The 19,050-nt window shown below is 46.7% G+C and overlaps 1 long non-coding RNA gene across 2 annotated transcripts; it reads left to right on the top strand.

The window, feature by feature from the left end:
• Positions 1–272: 272 nt before the first annotated feature.
• Positions 273–1,090, top strand: LOC121973277. Of its 2 annotated transcripts, none has more exons than XR_006109469.1 (3): positions 273–711; positions 794–916; positions 1,034–1,090. It is a non-coding gene; the product is annotated as an uncharacterized LOC121973277 (long non-coding RNA). The 2 variants fall into 2 exon arrangements; XR_006109468.1 differs by having other exon boundaries at positions 794–932.
• The last annotated feature ends 17,960 nt before the right edge of the window (positions 1,091–19,050 follow it).

The raw sequence follows: 19,050 nt of genomic DNA, 5'->3' as shown, positions 1-19,050 counted from the left end.
TTAAAATAAATATTATTGGATGAAAAATCTTATTAGATTTTTCTGGAATTTTTAGAAATTTTTCGGGATTTAAACGGAGTCCGTATGACCCGTTTTGAGAGGATGAATTCGGGGTATAGAGAAAGCCTATTTGGAATATCCAATTTAAGTAGGAGTTGATTAAGAAGTGAACTTTGAATTAAATTGGGCTAACCCTAGGTATTTGACTAATTTCCCCCGATTCCTTCTTCTCACCCAAACCCGTTTCTTCTCCTCCCTTCGCATCGTGTCGATTTTCCCTCTTTCTCTCGCGATTCCCCGACGCCGATCGCCGCGAGCTCACCGCCGGCAACGACCTTCTCCTCCAGCGTGCCTCAGTCGGTTCTCCCTCCGATCTTTCTCCCTCTCTCACGCGGACGACCTAGTGTTGACGGAGGGTGAGTTTTCCCCCGGCGATCTCGTTCTCACCGTGCCATCAGATCTCAACAGTACGTGTTATCTCCGGGTGAGGGGATGTCTTTGTGGCTGTTCTTGAGCGCGATTGGCAGCAGCTCGGCACCTAGGGCATCACGGTGGACTCGCCTTGCATCACCCCTAACCGATCGACCTTCTCGTTCTTTCCTCTCGATCTGATCACTGAGAGTGATCTGTATCTCCTCATCAGTGGGATTGAAGCGGGCGTCATCATCTAGGATCGGATGAGACAACACCATTTGTAGGCGACTGATCAAGGTAGGCTTCATTTCCAATCACACAATTTCAAAGATCTTGCTTAATTGAGTGTGTTTGTGATGATCTTCCTGTTCTGGACTAGGAGAAATAGCGGATCAGTGTGCTGTGGACTTGGCTTGTTGCCGGTCATTGCAAATTCCACTTCTTGAAGCTATACCCTAGCTTCCGGGTGTTGAGTTCTTCCTCGTCATTGATCTGGATTGAGGTAAGGGACTGTTGAGGTGAGTTTTGTACTATGAATTAGGGTTTCAGCAAATCATTTGCTGTATGGTTGGATTATGGATTGATTCTTGGAAGGATATAGGTGTGTGTGTGCTTGTAGCTTATGGACAGGGATCAAGGTGCTGTGAGCTGTTGGATTTGCTGCCATCCCTCAAGGTAAATGTCTACCACTAGTTTCCTTCTTAGTGTGAAATTGATTCATGGTTAAGGAATTGGAATTCAGCTTTGATATATTGATTTGGATTGAATCTTGGACTGGTTAGTGGATTTAGAAGAATTTATGATGAGTTTGGATTAGTGAGTTCATTGGATTGATATTGTGATGTGTAGGGATGGAATAGAATATATGATGGAATTTGATTAATGGATGAATTTAGGTTGTGTGGTTAAGGATTATTTGGAGGATTAGTCAGGGATCAGATTTGATTGGAGTGATCCTATTGGGTTAGGGATTTTATTTAGCTATTTAATTCATATGGATATAGCTAAATAAAATATAAATATATTGATTTCTGCAGGACTTGGATTCGGGACGAGCGTCTCAACGCGGGATTACTTGGCACGATCTATATTTTAAAGGCGGGTATTTCTTCCTTGACCTCTATGTAGATTTTCTTATACTTAGTGCATGGTTATTATTGGATGAATTAGGCTGCTTTATCTTATATCATGATCGGTTGCTGTTTTTCCTGCATGATACTTATGCTTGACCCTTGTGATGATCTATTTAATTCATATACAGTCTCCGCTCTGATACCACTAAATTGTCACGCCCCCAAAGGAGTCCCTGTCAGACAAAAATCCGACAACATCTACTACTAGTTGGTTGAGAGTCAGAGTCACATACCAGTCTCTATTACTATTAGCTGGGTAGTTGATGGTGTTGGTATACTCATATTGACTCAGTTTGTATTACTCCGGTTGGTTAGATCGGTTTAGGATTGATTTACCTGATCGACTTGTGCAGTTGTAGATTGATTTATCTTAGTTGGTTTCGTACTCTTGTTATTTTGATTAGTAGTGTACTGATTTACTCTTGTTGGTTAGAGTTTATGGTTGATTGTGGTTTGACGATTTGGTTGATTAGTTGGATTGGATAAATTATTGTGATTAACGATTATTTGGAGGATTAATTAGAGATCAGACTTGGTTGGAGTGATCCTAATTGGGTTAGGGCTTTTATTTAGCTGTCTGATTCATATCAATTTAGCTAAATGGAATATATGTATTGATTTATACAGGACTTTGATGTGGGATGTTCATCACGATGTGGGATTTATTCTATCATGATCGACAGATTAAAGGCGGGTACTTCTTCCTTGGCCTGTATGTAGATTTTCTTGTACTTAGTGAAATGTAAGATATCACAAATTTAAATAATAAATTTTATTGGACGAAAAATCTTATTGGATTTTTCAGGAATTTTTAGAAATTTTTTGGGATTTAAATGGAGCCTGTATGACCCGTTTTGAGGGGAAGAATTCGGGGTACAATAAAGGGAGTGGTTGGAACACCGCTTAAGTGGGAGTTGATTAAGGAGAAGACTTTGAGTTTAATTAAATTAAACCAAAGTATTTAATTAAGCCCTAATTCCTATTCTCTCCTTTCATTCCCCGATTTCCTCCTTCACGCGAATCTCCGTTCTCCCGAGCCCCTCTCCGGCGATTTCTCCTCTCCGCCTCTCGGTGTCGCCGGCGCAAGCAACCACCGGAGCTTTGAAGGGAAACAAGTGGCGGGTTCTTCTTCCTCACCTCTCGGTTTCTTCTCTCCCGATTGCCCTCTCTCGCGGACGACTCGACGACGACGGAGGGTGACTCTTCCTCGATGGTCTCGGCCTCCTCGTGTTGATTAAGGACCATCACCAGAATCTCGAAGGAGCTGACGCTGTCCAAGCCTTCTCCAGTGGACCGATCGCTTCCTCGACAGGTTCTTGTTGGCGATCGATGATGATCTGGTGGAGCTAGGGCAAGGTGAGGAGAAATTGATTTGCATCTTTCCCGACCAATTGTGCTCTATTCGCTTCTCCTCTTCAATCTACTCACTGGAGGGCGAACTAGGTTATCACTAGTGGGAGTGGATCGCACGGCACCATTAAGGCGATCGGTTAAGGTAAGGTTTCTTATGTAATTGGGTGTATTTGTGGCATTCTTTCTGATCTGGACAAGAGGGAGGCTTTGGATTCACATTGTGGTGGACTGTGCCTTAGCTGTTCGCTGATCTTCTCCAATTCTTGCGGCTGGGTTCTGTGGAAGCTGTCGGATGAGGAGGCAAGGGGTTGTTGAGGTAAGTTTGGACTATTGATTAGGGTTTCAACCAACCCTTTGCTGTATAATTGGTATTCTAGATTGATTCTTGGAAGAATTGGTGTGTAGGTGTTCTTGTAGCTTCTGGACAGTGGGAGTAGGGGCTATGAGCTCTTGATTTGTGGCACTATCTCGAGGTGAGTTCCCTTTGGTGATGTACCTCTAGAATTTTCTTATTATTACTCTGTTCTATCGGTATTGTTAATGGCAGCATGTAGATGGTTGGTGTCGCTCGGAGTATCCTGTCTGCCGGGTCCTACGTCACATCCGAAGATCGTGATTGTTTTCTTTTGTATATTCTTTTCTTATTTTTGGCATTGTATTTGTGTATAGCCAAGTGGCTATCCTATGATTTTGGTGTTGTATTTGTGTTTAAGCCGTGCCGGCATGCATTGTATTTATTTGTGTTGTGTGGGCTTTCCTTCATTTTTCCGCTGTGTTTTAGTACAGCCGTGTGGGCTGTTTTATATACACAACCACGCAGTTATAATAACAGCCCACTCGGCTGGAATGAAACAATCACAACCACGCAGTTATATATAAAACAGGCCACACGACTGTACTAAAACACAGCGAAAAAACGAAGGAAAGCCCACACAACACAAATAAATACAATGCATGCCGACACGGCTTAAACACAATTACAACACCAAAACCATAGGATAGTCACATGGCTATACACAAATACAATGCCGAAAATAAGAAAAGAATATACAAAAGAAAACAATCACGATCTTCGGATGTGACGTAGGACCCGGCAGACAGGATACTCCGAATGACACCAACCATCTACATGCTGCCATGTGCTCTAAACCAGACATAACCTAATATCCATTAACAATACCGATAGAACAGAGTAATAATAAGAAAATTCTAGAGGTACATCACCAAAGGGAACTCACCTCGAGATAGTGCCACAAATCAAGAGCTCATAGCCCCTACTCCCACTGTCCAGAAGCTACAAGAACACCTACACATCAATTCTTCCAAGAATCAATCTAGAATACCAATTATACAGCAAAGGGTTGGTTGAAACCCTAATCAATAGTCCAAAATTACCTCAACAACCCCTTGCCTCCTCATCCGACAGCTTCCACAGAACCCAGCCGCAAGAATTGGAGAAGATCAGCGAACAGCAAAGGCACAGTCCACCACAATGTGAATCCAAAGCCTCCCTCTAGTCCAGATCAGAAAGAATGCCACAAATACACCCAATTACATAAGAAACCTTACCTTAACCGATCGCCTTAATGGTGCCGTGCGATCCACTCCCACTAGTGATAACTTAGTTCGCCCTCCAGTGAGTAGATTGAAGAGGAGAAGCGAATAGAGCACAATTGGTCGGGAAAGATGCAAATCAATTTCTGCTCACCTTGCCCTAGCTCCACCGGATCATCATCGATCACCAACAAGAACCTGTCGAGGAAGCGATCGGTCCACTGGAGAAGGCTTGGACAGCGTCAGCTCCTTCGAGATTCTGGTGATGGTCCTTAATCAACACGAGGAGGCCGAGACCATCGAGGAAGAGTCACCCTCCGTCGTCGTCGAGTCGTCCGCAAGAGAGGGCAATCGGGAGAGAAGAAACCGAGAGGCGAGGAAGAAGAACCCGCCACTTGTTTCCCTTCAAAGCTCCGGTGGTTGCTTGCGCCGGCGACACCGAGAGGCGGAGAGGAGAAATCGCCGGAGAGGGGCTCGGGAGAACGGAGATTCGCGTGAAGGAGGAAATCGAGGAATGAAAGGAGAGAATAGGAATTAGGGCTTAATTAAATACTTTGGTTTAATTTAATTAAACTCAAAGTCTTCTCCTTAATCAACTCCCACTTAAGCGGTGTTCCAACCACTCCCTTTATTGTACCCCGAATTCTTCCCTCAAAACGGGTCATACGGGCTCCATTTAAATCCCGAAAAATTTCTAAAAATTCCTGAAAAATCCAATAAGATTTTTCGTCCAATAAAATTTATTATTTAAATTTGTGATATCTTACATTCGTTCTTGTAGTGTCCCTTTTTGTTGCAGCCGTAGCAAGTCACGTTCTTTTGTTCTGAGGGAGAACTGATCTTTTGTAGGTCCTTTTTGCTGAAGCTCCTTTTTCTCCTGGTGAACATTTTTCTTACCAAGTTCACCAGGTGTTCTTCGTCTTCGGAGTCTTGGTCGGAATCTTCTTCAAATTCAGGCTTGCTCTTCTTTTCTTTGGAGGAACCTGCAAATAAAGCTATACCTTTCTCGGCTCTAGCATTAGTTTGTTCATGTAATTCTAATTCACAGAAGAGCTCGTCTAATTTTAACTTAGAAAGATTTTTAGAGATTTTGTAGGCATCTACGATTGATGCCCACAAACTATTACGTGGAAAAGCATTTAATGCGTACCTTATTAAGTCTCTATTTTCCATCTGGTGGCCTATCGCATGAAGCCCGTTGAGGATGTCCTTGATCCTCGCGTGGAGCTGATTCGCCGTTTCACCTTCCTGCATTTTTATATTAAAAATTTTGTTTAAAAGCAGGTCTCGTTTTGTTACCTTGGCGTCGCTCGTTCCCTCGTGCAGCTCGATCAATTTGTTCCACAGCTCTTTAGCGTTTTTGTGTGGACCAACTCTGTTCAGTTCTTCTCTTGTTAATCCGCACTGTAGAGTGTTGATCGCTTTATTTTCTATTGACACCTTTTTCTTCAAATCTGTTGTCCAGTCTTCAGGATCCAGTATATTCCCAGAGTTGTCCGCTGGAATTTTATAGGGTCTCGTGACGCTCATCCACTGGTCGAAGTCTGTTTTGAGGTAAACCTCCATGCGCTTCTTCCAGTACGGAAAATCATCCCCGTTGAAGAGTGGAGGTCGTACTGTGCTGAAACCTTCTTGTTGGGACATCCTGTACACAAGTAAATAGCCAAAAAAAATATCCCAAGACTTGGTCTTGGATTAGTAGTGCGGGAAAAGTAGAAAAATCTAGATTGGTGTTGCACCAATTTATATTTAATTGAAAAAAAATATTAAAAAAAATAAACCAGTTTGGAATAAAGTGTAAAAGTGAAGACCGAAAAATAATAAAAGGTTTCACCCCCAGTCTGATTGGTGGTTGCACCAAATCAGAGCGGTACCTGCTCTGATACCACTTGTAGGACCGTTAGATTCGATAGAGGGGGGGTGAATATCGATTCGAAAATATCGAGTATAAGTGCAGCGGAAAAGTAAAGTAGACACAGTGTTTTTTACTTCGTTCGGAGCCTGTGACGACTCCTACTCGAAGGCCCGTACTCCTTGAGTACTTTCATTGGGCAATTCACTAGCAATTCGGATAATTACAATTTAAGTACAAAAAAAAGATGCTAATGAAAAGAAAACCAAAGCTGTACCGACAGACAAGGAATTAAAAAGAGCAGGAACGTGTCGCTGGAGCTTTGTGAGCATCGTTGGAGCGCAGAGCAGCAGAGCGAGTAATCTCAGAGTTCTCAGATGTGAAAGATGATTCTGAAGCTCCTGCCTGGGGCTTCTTTTATATGTTGCTCCGGGCACCTGGATTCCTTCCGGGCGCCTGGAATGTGACGTAGCTGCTCAAACCGAGATGTTCCACGTGGTGACGACTTGGCCTGGATATAATTTGCTTTCCGGGCGCCCGGACCTCCGGGCGCCCGGATCCCCTCCGGGCGCCCGGACCACCTTGTTCCAGAAAACTCCCTTTTCCTGCAAAACAAAGTTAGTCCGAGGCAATATATATCCTGCAAAATAGATTGTTAGCACATTTATGAATTAGCACAAATAGTATGACTTAGATTCCGTCTTTCCGAGACCGGAATCTAGTCACGATCTTGACTTAGACATCCGAAATGGATCTAAGCCGGATCGACGCCTAATGTTCCCTTCCTGGGAACGCGTCCTCGCAGTCACTCCCCTCCAGTGACTTACCTTACTTACCTGCCAGACGTCCGGTCAGCCCTTCGACCCGTCTGGACTTCTCGCCAGCTATCCGGTCAGCCCGTCGACCTAGCTGGACTTCTTGCCAAGCGTCCGGTCAGCCCGTCGACCCGCTTGGACTTCTTGCCAGCTATCCGGTCAGCCCGTCGACCTAGCTGGACTTCGTGCCAGACATCCGGTCAGCCCGTCGACCTGTCTGGACTTATCCTGCACACTCGATCAAAGTGTCAGACAACAACAAAACTAACTTAACCTGTTTGTCATTCATCAAAACCTAAGTTAGACCGTTAGTGCTACCCGCACCAACATTTACATCCAATAGCTTTTACACTATCTGATGGTTCTATAAGCTTCCAGATTTTATTAGAATACATAGATTCTATTTCAGAATTCATCGCTTTTTGCCAAGATACTACATCTTTATCTTGGAGTGCTTCATCATATGTCCGGGGATCAGGTTCATGTTTACCCAGGATCGAGTCCAAAGACTCTCCCAAAAACATGAATCTCTCATGTTGCCTTACAACCCTCCCACTACGACGAGGCACTATCTGTATTTGTGTATCATTTGTGATACGTGTTGCAGCTTCTTGTGATATTTCATCTTGTACTATTGGTACTAAAGTAGACGTGTCCTCTTTAATTTCTTTTAGAACAATTTCACTCATGGGCTTATGATTCATTACATAATCTTCCTCTAAAAATCGAGCATTGGTGCTAACAATGATCTTCTAATTTTTAAGATTATAAAACAAACCACCTTTCATTCCCTTAGGATATCCCACAAACAGATAAACTTCTATACATGATTCCAACTTATTAGTATCTCCCTTCAGCACATGTGCTGGACTACCCCATATCCAGATATGACTTAGACTAGGCTTACGCTCATTCCATAATTCCATGGGAGTAGAGGGTACTGATTTAGAAGGTACCATATTCAGAATGTACACTACTATTTCTAGAGCAAATCCTCAAAATGAATTTGGTGATTCTGAATAACTCATCATCGATCTAATCATTTCCATAAGAATCCTATTCCTTCGTTCTGCCACACCGTTCTATTGGGGTGTACCAGGTGCAAACAATTGGGATTGGATCCCTGCTTCTGATAAGTAATTCATAAACTCTCTAAAGAGGTATTCGCTACCACGATCAGACCGTAGTGTCTTGATACTTTTACCATGATGTTTCTCCACATCATCCCTGTACTCTTTGAACTTATCAAAGCACTTAGACTTGCGGCGCATCAAGTAAATGTATCCGTATCTCGAATAATCGTCTATAAAAGAGACAAAATATTCGAAACCACCTCTTGCCTGGATAGACATAGGACCATATAAATCAGAATGAACCAGTTCTAACACATCTTTGGCTCTATACCCCTTGGCCTTAAAAGGTCTCTTGGTCATTTTACCTTCCAAGTAGGATTCACAAGTTGGAAAGTTTTCCAATACTAATGAACCCAAGAGTCCATCGGCTATAAGCCTTTGAATCCTACTTAAGTTAATATGACCAAGCCTTAGATGCTAAAGATATGTTTGGTTCATTTATGAAGGTTCCTTTCTCTTATTAGAATTAGAAGATGTGCTATTAATTTCCATTTGTTGCTTTGTAGGAGAAATTTGGATTTAAAGTATACAAATTACCTACTAATGTACCCGAACAGATAATAACCCTATTCTTCTTGATAACTACTTTGTCATCAAAAGAAACAGAATATCCATCCACAAACAATTTAGAAACTGAAATTAAATTCTTTCTAAAAGTTGGTGCATAAAGACAATTTCTCAAAACCAAAGTTCTATTCCTATCAAATGATAAGTAGACGTCTTCCACTGCAACAGTCGCCACTTTTATAGCATTGCCCATGTAGACAGTTATCTCTCCCTCATATAGTCGCCGGGTTTCCTGGAACCCCTGCAATGTATTGCAGACATAATCAGTGGCTCCTATATCTACACACCAGGTGCTGGTAGATAACACCGTTAAACATGTTTCAACTACTAGAGAATAAGATATACCTTTATTGTTCTCTATCTTATGAGGACAATCCGCCTTCCAATGTCCTGTCTGCTTGCAGATGAAGCACTTGCCCTTTGGCTTCTTCACTCTAGATTTAGGTTGAGTACCTAGAGATCTATTCACCTTCTTTGCTGAGCCAACCTGTTTCTTCTTCTTCTTGCCTTTCGACTTAGAAGTAGAACCATTTTCAACAAAGTGAATTTGAGAATTTTGACGAAATAGCCCTTCTGCTGCCTGAAGTTCTGTTAGTAGTTCCGCCAATGAATACATCCTTTTATTCATATTGTAGTTCAGGCGAAAATGCTCAAAACATTTGGGTAGCGTTTGGAGGATAATATCGACCTGGGTTTCCCCATCGATTTCAGCTCCAAGAACTTGTATCTCGTTTAAGTAAGCCATCATCTTGATGATATGATCCCTTACGGGTGTCCCCTCTGACATGGTGGCTATCATCAATTTTCTCATTGCCTCTTGCCTAGCAGCCCGACTCTTGTGTCCGAAGAGTTCCTTGAGATTGTTCATTATATCATAAGCAGTTGGTAAATCCTGATGCTAATGTTGTAGTACATTTGACATTGAAGCCAAAATGTAACATCGCGCCATCTCATCTGCCTTTACCCATTTCTTATGATACTCAATCTCCTCTTCACTAGAATCACTATTAGGCACATTAGGGTAAACCTCTAACAGTACAAACTTATAGCCTTCAGCAGTTAGGACAATGTCCAGGTTTCTTTTCAAATCTATATAATTGGGACCTGTAAGTTTGTTCTCTTTCAGTATAATAGCCAGTGGGTTGAAAGACATCCTAAGAATCACAAAATAAGTTTTAGTCAAGACTCTAAATTTAGAATAATATTGCTTCCTCAAATAATACTATTTAAATTTACCAACACCTCAAATCACCGTGAATTTTATATGCCATGTTAGTGTGGACGTATACAAATTCAACATTTGTAAGAGGAGGGTCTTACCCATTAATTTTATTATCTTGTCATCCTAACTTTATGATAAATAAAATTAATAGTTGGTTTTTCTTTGGTCACGTAAAACAATAGCAGTGACTCCGTTGGGGAGGATACTATTGAATGTGTCTAAGTGTATACCATTACTTGATACTTAGTCCATTAAATAGGATTGTGCCCCTTCAGTTGGAGAAGATCACATGCTCCTAAATAATTTCCTATAACTATCCATAAAAGATGTTTGATCTAGTGATCTGCAAGCAAACATACCCATCCGTTGTGGAGGGAGGCACTCAGAGCCAACACACAAGTTTGTTGCATCACTTACAAACTAGTAATGGAGACTGTGGAATTTATTTACTAATCCCTCTCCCACTTAGTTTTTTTAAGGTGAGGAATTTTAACTATGCAAGCACACATCACATGCACACACACATCATGTAACGCCCGAAAATTCTCAAGACTATTGATCCTGTTCGAACCAAGAGTCAACGAACGCTGGGGATGCGGCGCTCCCTGCTGGATCCTCGAGTGCTTCGGTGAACCTGCAGCAAAACCGAGCCGGGAGGGGTGTCCCGGCGACGTCCCTCCGACGCTCAAGTCAGGTAAGCTACGATGAACAAAGTGGCTTCCAAAATCTCAGAATACGTACCTCACCGGCGAAACCTGAGGTTCTTTATATAGAGCTATGAAGGGTCTGGGCATGCGTACCTAGGTGCATACGTGTCTTCTGTCCTTTCCTAGGTATGCGGCTGTCAGAAAGCTTACCTGTCCTTTCCTAGGTATGTGGCTGTCAGAAAACTTACCTGACCCATATCGCTACAGTCAAAGCATGCCCTCGATGGGGCAGTAGAATCCCCTGTCACAAGATTTGGAGCATGACACACACGTGAAACCTACCGGTTGTCAGAGGATAAATCCTCGGGTCTTTTTCCTTGCTCCAAACTTGTCGTCCGAGCGGACAGCTCCCTCAACATCCGACCGGACATACGCAGTGGTTTACCTGTGCTTTGTGGAGACTAATAAACAGGGGCGCTTTATGACTGTGGCCGGTCAAAAGGTCAGCTCAGTCCGTGACCTTTTTAACTGAGCGTCGGAACCCCGATTTGACAGGGTGTCTTCCAACCATAAGCGCGAGCCGGCCGGACCCATCCGGGTATTCGACTCCATCGGCCGGCCGGCAGTCCGGTCGGGCCGGCCGTCTACGGTCGTCCGTCCGGTCGGACCACAATCTCCTCGGATGGGCGGCTGCTCCGGTGACTTTCACTTGGCGTTGACTTTGCAAGAAGGGGGGGCCCGCTCTTACTACCGGATCACTTGCCTCCCCTTCAAGTCTAGTCGAAGGAGGCGAATAGTCCGACTGACTGGACTGTGAGTCTAGCCGAACGGCTCCTCAACGCCAATACTATCCGCTCGGTCAGCCGTAGAAATATCCTTGAATGAATCAATGATGGCCTTCACCGGATCTCCTCGTGTTTTACGCCAATCTTCGCCATCAAGGCCGATCATACCTTCATTAAATGCTCCGAATGATTGACTGCCATGTGGAGCAAGGCCACCAGAGTACGGAGGCGGTTGCATGATATTGTGATGTGATCGAAGCAGTTCGAAATAAACGGCTAGATGTGTGCTTTGATTCCCGTGACCTGGATCCGACGGTGGAGACCGCCCGGCCCTCACCCTATAAACTCTTCATTTCCTTTTCACCTTCACACGCCTCCATTACCTCTACTGCTGCTCTCTGCGCTTCGGAGCTCCGGCGATCTTGTTGCTGCCCTCTGACGCTCTCCGGCGCCTCTCCTCGATCCATCTCCCTCCAGTAAGGTTTTAGAGCTTTCCTCCTTTCTTTTCGGTATCGAATTCGCCTTTCTTCCCCTAGCTCCAGTCTTTGAAATTCCATTTCTTCGTCTTTGAGACTTCCTTTTTGCTTTCTTCTGTCTGGATCATGGCCAGTTCTTCTCACCCCGAAGAACAATCCCTGGGCCCATGGTATACCACCATGCGGTCCCGTTTCGAACAACGGGATTTTGATATTTTGGCTGACAATTTCGAAATTCCCGAGGATTTCGAAGTTTGCCTAGCTGGTCCCACCGCTCGGCCACACCGACCGCCGCGCGGCGGTTTCTGTGTCTTCCGCGACCAATTTACCGCCGGTCTGCGGTTCCCCATGCATCCTTTCATAGTAGACATTTGTAATTATTTTGGCGTGCCGCTCGGAAGTTTAGTACCAAATACCTTCCGTCTCCTCTACGGTGTTGTCGTTTTGTTTAAGATCCATAACATTCCCCTCCGCCCGGAGGTCTTTTTTTATTTCTATTATCCTAAACAAGCCGAGCCGGGCACCTTTATGTTCCAAGCTCGGCCCGGTCTGGTCTTCTTCAATAAACTACCCACTTCCAATAAACATTGGAAGGACTATTATTTCTACATCCGCATGCCCAGTCAGCCAAACTTCCCGACCCAGTGGCAGGTCAGTCTACCTCCTACTCTCGAGTTGAAGAAATTCAAGACCCGACCGGATTATCTTCACGCCGCAAATGTACTAGCCGGTCTGCGGCTTGACATCAACAAACTTCTTCACGAGGGAGTGATGTACATTTTTGGGCTGAGTCCTATACGGACCCCACTTCCGACCGGCTTCGGTAAGAATTTTACTTGGGCACTTGCTTTAATTGCTAATTGATTTCTTCTTCTTTTCATGCAGCTGAAATCGTCATGGACTCGGTGATGTCCGGCGTTCTAAAGAGAAAAACAGCGGCGCTGGAGGCCACGGCGGCCAAGGAAATGGAGGCGCTGGGCATTAAGCCGGTCGGTTCACACGAAGGAGAGAGCGGCACCCAGGCTGAATCGGCCGCTCCGACCTCTCAACAGCAGGCGGCCAGCGGAGCTGCCCCCTCCAGGGAACCAACGGCCACCGAGGAAGGATCCGTTCGGGAGGAGGAACAGCCACTGCCTAAGAGGCGCCGGGTGGAGACTCCGCTGCGCTCGGCTACCTCCGGCAAGGCGCCAGTGCTCAGACCATCTCGTCCGATCGGACGCCTTCTGACTGGGACGAGCTGCCTACTCCGGTTGAGGCTACTCCGGTCGACACTCTCCCCCCTGCTCGCCGTTCAGTCCAACGCTCGACCGTCCATTCGCGAATTTCTGCGCCAGCTTCTGATCCCGGTCGGGCGATCCCTGATCATGGCCGCACAATACGAGTTACTCTTCATCTTCCAACTGAAGAGTTGCTACCAGAAGCCGACCGGCCCACCGCGCCCGAGCACACCATTACTTTGAAAGGGCCCCTCGCCGAGATGTGGGCCGACGCTCGGGCGCGAGTAGCAATGATCCCTCTCCAGAACTTAGCCAACAGCCACATGCAAGCGGCTACGGGGGTAAGTTTGTTGCTTTTTGAAGTTTGCCTGAATATTTCCGCTCGGCTTTTAACAACTACGCCTTCTTGCTTCAGCGATGGGTGGAAGAGATAGCAGTTGCCAGCCGCCTGGCTATGGCGGACGAGGAGATAAGGCAACTGCAGGCGGCAGGAGGTCCGAGCGGCTCCCAAGGCCCTTCCTACTCTGAGCTGCAAAAAGAGCTGAAGAAAGCTCAAACTCTGCTGGCTGCTGAGCAGAAGAAAACAGCTGACCAGGCCCACGCCCTAGCCGAGTCCGAGCGACAAGTCAAGTCGCTTGACACAAAGATAACTTTGGCCACCACACAGCCATCTCCGATCTGGAGAAGAAAAACGTGGAGGTCCGGGGCCTGGAGTTGAAGATAAAGGAGCTGACGGAGCAGCTCGACCGGGAGAAGGAAAGCCGCTCGGCCGATGCGGAGAAGATTGAAAGTCTGAATGAGGCCCTCACAAGCTCCCAGGCGACCTTCAAAGAATACCAGGATGCTGAGCCGAGCCGAGTCGCCGCTCTCCGACAAAGCCACATCCGATCGCCCGAGTTCTCGGAGAAAATTTGCGAGCGGATGTACTTGGCTTTCGACTTGGCCATGACGGCTACTATGACCTATCTGAAGTCGAAGGGCCTTCTTCCGGCGTCTACCAATATTCCGGCCGGCGATCAAATGGAGCTCTTGAGCAACATTCCGAGGGACCTCTACGACTACATTGAGTAATTCTTGTAATTTCGCCGCTCGGCTGAACATGAATCTTTTTTTGTACTTAGGCCACTCGGCCTAAGGTTTTTAATTTTAATGAAATGTTTTCCTTTCGTGTACTCTATCTTATTGCACTGTCCACTTGCTAATACCCGTGCTGTCCGCTCGTCCGCTATCACCCCTTTGGCATTCGAGGTGCATTCTTGCAAGTGTTTTCCCCAGCCCTTCCGTGCGGCCGAATATCATTCTGTGTTGCTAGCAAGACTCGCTCGTTATAGGCCGACCAGAACCTTTTATACCTCGAGTCTGAGCGGAACTTAGCGTCGGTCTAACTATCGGCTGCGGGTAATTGCTGTGTCGACGATATTCCTCTCGGATTATTTTTAGACGTCGACGCGTCTCTTGATGTTTAACATCGGAGCTCGTCGGCACGGATATTTATAGCCGGTCGGCGCGGCTCTCGATCTTTAACGACGGAGCTCGTCAGTCTTCCGCTCGGAGGGTTTATAGACGCCGGCTCGTCTCTTGATCTTTAACGACGGAGCTCGTCGGCGCGGATATTTATAGCCGGTCGGCGCGGCTCTCGATCTTTAACGACGGAGCTCGTCGGTCTTCCGCTCGGAGGGTTTATAGACGCCGGCTCGTCTCTTGATCTTTAACGATGGAGCTCGTCGGCGCGGATATTTATAGCCGGTCGGCTCTCGATCTTTAACGACGGAGCTCGCCGGTCTTCCGCCGGAGGGTTTATAGACGGCTCGTCTCTTGATCTTTAACACGGGCTCGTCGGCGCGGATATTTATAGCCGGTCGCGGCTCGATCTTTAACGACGGAGCTCGTCGGTCTTCTGCTCGGAGGGTTTATAGACGCCGGCTCGTCTCTTGATCTTTAACGACGGAGCTTGTCGGCGCGGATATTTATAGCCGGTCGGCGCGGCTCTCAATCTTTAACGACGGAGCTCGTCGGTCTTCCGCTCGGAGGGTTTATAGACGCCGGCTCGTCTCTTGATCTTTAACGACGGAGCTCGTCGGTCTTCCGCTCGGAGGGTTTATAGACGCCGGCTCGTCTCTTGATCTTTAACGACGGAGCTCGTCGGCGCGGATATTTATAGCCGGTCGGCGCGGCTCTACGGTTTAACGTCTGGGCTAGACGGCTTTAAGGCTAACTCCTTCCCAGGTCGAGCGACCTTGGCCTTCCTTTCAGCAGAGAATACTCAATGTGCTTTCCTCTTTCTACTTCCTGCATCGCAAGTACATAGGCGACCAAAAAGTATATAAATTTGTATTTAGCGCACCTTTCGCCCGACTTGGAGAACGTACGCTTAGCCGAACGGCTCAGGATCTGCTTCGTCGAGCACTTTGGCTCGGCTAATTTCCCTCCGTCCAGACGGTACGGGGCCTTCGATACTCGCGCGCTCGGTTCGACCCTTTTACCTCCGGCCGAGCGGCGCGGGGCCTTCTTTCCTTGATGACGATGCCTTATATTCGTTCTTTTGACTTTTCATTTCTGCATTTCAAGTATTCAGTCGAAAGACGTACACAGGATGATTTACATAGGCACACCTTTCACCCCGCCCGGTAAGGCTGGAGGTGGTTTGCGCTCCACGGCCTATCTAGCTGCCGACCGTCCTCATCTTCCAAATAATACGCGCCCGCATATCGCTTCTGTCAAAGCATACCCTCGATGGGACAGCAGACTCCCCTGTCACAAGATTTCTTGCATGACACACACATGAAACCTACCGGTTGTAGTTTTGCTTCATCGGTTGACGGTACGCCATCAGCCGAACGGATGCTTTGGCACGCTCTTCGTCAACCATATCCAGCTCCATATTCCTCTGCTCGGCGTTGACTTCATCATAACACTGGACCCGAACGGACTCTACGTCGACTTCAACTGGAATGACCGCTTCACCGCCGTACACCAGATGAAAAGGTGTAACGCCCGTTCCTTCCTTAGGAGTCGTCCGGATGGCCCATAAAACACCCGGCACTTCATCCGGCCAACCTCCTCCCATGTGGTCGAGCCGAGCGCGCAGAATACGGAGAATTTCCCGATTGGCTACTTCGGCTTGGCCGTTGCTTTTGCACTAATCTTCCAGCACCTTCCCTGTGAATTGCCGCCCATTGTCGGAAACCAATCGGCGAGGGATACCGAACCTACAGATGATGTGTTGCCATATGAATTTTTTGACCATCTGTTCGGTGATCCTGGCTAGTGGCTCGGCTTCTACCCATTTGGAGAAATAATCGACCGCTACCAGCAAAAATTTCCTCTGCCCGGTCGCCATCGGAAATGGACCCACAATATCCATTCCCCATTGATCGAACGGACATGAAACGGTTGATGCTTTCATCTCCTCTGCCGGTCGGTGAGAGAAGTTGTGATACTTCTGGCATGAAAGGCACGTAGATACTGTCCGAGCGGCGTCCATTTGTAAGGTCGGCCAAAAGTATCCAGCTAGCAAAATCTTCTTGGCTAGTGATCGTCCGCCCGGATGTCCTCCGCACGATCCTTGATGTACCTCCTGGAGGATGTAAGCCGAATCTTCCGAGCTCACACATTTCAACAATGGGCGAGAGAAAGCCTTCTTGTAGAGCTGATCGCCGATAAGTGTGAACCGACCGGCCCTCCTCCTGAGCAGCTGGGCTTCATCCCGATCGGCCAGTGTATGATGGGTGTCCTCCAGTCGCTGGGAAACGTAAGGCTTTCCATCCGGTCGACGTGTGCTACCAGCAGTACTTTTTCAATAGGTTGCTGAATGGTGACCGGCACTATAGAACTTGCTAGCTTGGCCAAGTCATCTGCTGCCTGGTTCTCCGTTCGGGGAATTTTTTGAATAAGGACCTCTCGGAAAGTGGCTTTGAGTTTTTCAAAGGCTTCAGCATAGAGCTTAAGCCGAGCGCTGTTAATTTCAAAGGTACCAGAAAGTTGCTAAGCGGCCAACTGTGTATCCGAATAGAGAGTCACCCGACCGGCACCCACATGCCGGGCTGCCTGCAATCCGGCTATGAGGGCCTCATACTCTGCTTCGTTGTTGGTAGCTTTGTAATCCAGCCGGACGGATAGGTGCATCTTCTCTTCTTGAGGTGAGAGCAGCAATATTCCAATCCCACTTCCGAGCCGAGTGGAGGACCCATCCACATATATTCTCCACATAGCTTCCGGCTCTGGCCTTTGCACTTCGGTCACAAAATCAGCCAAGGATTGGGCTTTGATCGCCGAGCGGGGCTGATATTGGATGTCAAATTCACTTAATTCTGTCGTCCACTTGATGAGCCGTCCGGACGCTTCTGGATTCAACAGTACTCTTCCGAGTGGACTGTTCGTCCGGACAATGATGGTGTGAGCCAAGAAATATGAAGGCGCCGAGCGGCTAGAACCAAAGCAAAGGGCAACTTCTCGAGCCCGGTGTAGATTCAACATCTTTTAAAATGTGACTTAGAAAATACACTGGCTGTTCTTCGCCGTCCTCACAAGTGCCGAGCCTACAGATGCTCGATTGACGACAAATAAATATAAAGTGACTCACCCCGATCGGCTTGGCACTGGCAGAGAATTAAGATATGTCTTCAATTCTCCGAACGCCGATCACATTCTTCATCCCACTAGAACTTAGTAGCCTTGCGGAATCTTGAAGAATGGAAGGCTCCGGTCGGCTGTTTTGGAGATGACAAAGCAGTTATCCGACCGGTCAACCTTTGCACTTCTCTTGTATTTCTTGGGGGCATGTCTTGCAGAGCCTTCACCTTGCTGGCTTCGATTCCCGCTCGGTCACTATGTACCCCAAGAAACGCCCTCCTTTGGCAACAGGCACTTCGGGATTTAGCTTGATTCCATATTTGCGTGTTCGGAAGGTTTCTTCCATATCCTTGAAAAGATCGGTCGGGCGGATTTAATAAGAATGTCGTCCACATAGACTTCCGATTCCCGGTTTCTCTGAACGCTTTGTTCATCAAGCGTTGATAGGTGGCCCCAGACATTCTTTAATCCGAACGGCATCACATTGTAGCAATACGTGCCGTCGGTGACAAAGCTAACCTTTTCTTGATCTTCGCGAGCGAGCGGCACCTGATGATAGCCTTGGTATGCGTCGAGCATGCAAATCAATTCACAACCGGCCGTAGAGTCCACCAACTGATCTATCCGGGAGAAATCCTTGGGGCATGCTTTGTTTAAGTCCCAAAGTCGATGCAGACTCTCCACTTGCCGCCCGGCTTGAGACCAATACCACGCTGGCCTAGCTCTGGAACCAACATTGCCTAAACTGAAATTTCTTTTTAGGTTGAATGGTAGTAACTCGGTCGAACCAATTTCCTATGTAGACCAAATTGAATCTGAGCCAACAGATTGCTTCAATTTAGTCAAGTTTGAAGCAAATTTGCATTTAAAACATCATGATTTGTGGAGGCTATTGATCAGCTCTCCTTTCCTCCGGATCGAAGCGATAAAAGTCGTGGCCTCCGATCGGGTCGGATGGATCTGAACTTCCTCCTTTTCATCGTAAATTAAAGCAGGAGGTTTCTCGGTTATGGCGTGTACCTCAATTCGGGGCGCCTTCCGAGCGGAACAAGCCTCTGACCATCTCTATATAGCACCGCCGAGCCGCTAGCTGATCTCCACGTACTTCTCCTACTTTGTCCTCCACGGGAACTTTATCTTCTGGTGGAAAGTTGAGACAATCGCTCGGAATTCGCCGAGCGCCGGTCGTCCCAAAATGACGTTAGGACGAGGAGAGTCGACCACCACAAGTTTATTGTCTGGTCCTCCCGAGCGGCTCCTCTCCCGAGGTAGCCACCGGATCTGTCGCCAACTTTGTTCGTAAACCCGTA

This window comes from Zingiber officinale, chromosome 4A (genome assembly GCF_018446385.1).
Source record: "Zingiber officinale cultivar Zhangliang chromosome 4A, Zo_v1.1, whole genome shotgun sequence".
In the NCBI taxonomy this organism is placed as follows: Eukaryota; Viridiplantae; Streptophyta; class Magnoliopsida; order Zingiberales; family Zingiberaceae; genus Zingiber; species Zingiber officinale.
Note: the sequence above shows the minus strand (reverse complement) of the source record. Positions and strands in the feature narration are given on the sequence as shown.